Source organism: Rhincodon typus, unplaced genomic scaffold (assembly GCF_021869965.1).
Source record: "Rhincodon typus isolate 14 unplaced genomic scaffold, sRhiTyp1.1 hic_rhity00003593, whole genome shotgun sequence".
Lineage (NCBI taxonomy): Eukaryota > Metazoa > Chordata > Chondrichthyes > Orectolobiformes > Rhincodontidae > Rhincodon > Rhincodon typus.
Window position 1 is genome coordinate 8,759 of NW_025969231.1, and position 1,059 is coordinate 9,817.

Below are 1,059 nucleotides of genomic sequence, written 5' to 3' on the forward strand. Positions count from 1 at the left end.
TGATTAGGCTCGAGTTTACCTCACGTTACGGAGGGAAAGCAGGAAAGCGGAGTTGACATTTCTCAGATTAGCAGCGATCTCATTGAAAGGCCGAGCAGACTCGATAGTATGAATTGTAGCTTCCTGACGACAAATGCCAGTGAAACTCACCGCGTCACAAAAGGGAGACGATTGAATTGAAGTAGCGAAGGTGATTATCTTTGCTGGTTGTTCATCTTGTGAACGTTACTCTTACTGCTGATGTCCCTGCTAACAACACAACACAACACAAAGGTGAAGAGCCTGACTGAGCAATGACGGCGCAGGCACCATTCCCCTCTTTGAGCGGCTGGAACATGGACTCTGATGCTCTCGGGGACATGAACTGACATTGAAAGGATTGCGGTCAGAGCTGCTCTGCCTTTGCTGTTGTCACCATCAGGAACAATAAACCTTCATTCCCTGACCGGGAATTGAACCCGGGCCGCAGCGGTGAAAGCGCTGAATCCTAACCACTAGACCACCAGGGACCGTAGTAGGAGGTGTACATCGTTTCTTAATGACACAACTTCTGGCTTTTTTCTCTTTCTACGACAGTTGTTTCTCTTCCAGAATGATTGAATCATCGTGTTTTTACAACACGGAAAGAGGCTCAACATCCCAGTTTCCAGCTTTGACCAATAGCCTTGTGTGCTACGAAGCGATTGACCGGCCGTTTGAGATGTTCACATTCCCTTGGGGAACTGGACCACATTTTCACCCTCAGAAGGTAACACACAGACATATTTCCCAGAAGGTGACAAAGGCCTCAGCAGAGACCAACCTCCAGAAAGTAGGATTTCACCCATTTGGGTTATATTGTCCTGTTCCACACTTCAAAACCAGAATCTGATTACAGCCAAGAAAAAAAGCATTCGGCCGCTCCCCTCTAGGGTTGGTCCCCCATTGTTTCCTTGCCAATCTGCAGTTTATAATACCTCACCTCACCTAACTGCTGGCCTGTGGAGGACATGACATTGGCAAAATTTCAGACGATATGAATGTGCTCCTTTGGATGTTGGATGCGGCAGTTGTACAAAC

General features: G+C 47.4%; 1 non-coding gene across 1 annotated transcript; it reads right to left on the reverse strand.

The window, feature by feature from the left end:
• Positions 1 to 437: 437 nt before the first annotated feature.
• trnae-uuc lies at positions 438 to 509 on the reverse strand. The gene has a single exon. It is a non-coding gene; the product is annotated as a tRNA-Glu (tRNA).
• Between the last annotated feature and the right edge of the window lie 550 nt (positions 510 to 1,059).